Source organism: Carlito syrichta, unplaced genomic scaffold, assembly GCF_000164805.1.
Source record: "Carlito syrichta isolate Samal-C Ts95f unplaced genomic scaffold, Tarsius_syrichta-2.0.1 Scaffold305274, whole genome shotgun sequence".
NCBI lineage: Eukaryota > Metazoa > Chordata > Mammalia > Primates > Tarsiidae > Carlito > Carlito syrichta.
In genome coordinates, this window is record NW_007249370.1 from 32,315 (window position 1) to 32,978 (window position 664).

The following is a 664-nucleotide window of genomic DNA, read 5'->3' on the forward strand; positions in this document are numbered from 1 at the left end:
GGGCTCCTTCCGAAGGGCCACGGAGCGGCGAGGGCGGGGTGGGGGTCCGCGGGCGCTGCAGACCCCGGGAAGGGGGCCGCTCCCCTGAAGGCGGGGCTTCTCCGTGTGTTCTGCTTTGCAGACACGCTTCAGGCCGAGCTGGGTAAGTGAGCTTCTCGGACTGTCCCTCCTGGTCCCCCTCCTTGCGCCTGGCCCTCCGTCCCGAACCCTCCCCGCCCAGGCATGACGCCCAGGCTGGACCCCCTGGCTGTGTGGGCGGCGGCGGGGGGGCGCTGGGGCCAGATGCGGGGCGTGCGCCCGAAAACTCGCGGGTCCCGACGTGCCGATCTCCTGTCTTCCCTGACGGCTCCAGACTGGAGGAGGGCGGAAGGCCAGGCTGGTGAGTGGCTCGGGGCCCCGCCCCTCCTGCCTCCCCGCGCCCGGGCCAGCTCACCCTCCGAACCCACCCGCTCCTCTCGGGTCTGTTCCACAGCCGCGCACTGCGTGTTTCAGTCTGTGTCCGCGGGCGGGGCTCTCCTCGAGCTTCACTTTGTCTCGCCTTGTCTCGCCTTGAAACCTCAGCGTAAAGCCCTGGCTCCACCCCGGCGCACACCGGCGTCGCCTCCACTCCGGGCGCCCACGCTCAAGACTCCCGGGCCCTGGGCGGGTGTGTTGCCACACGTGC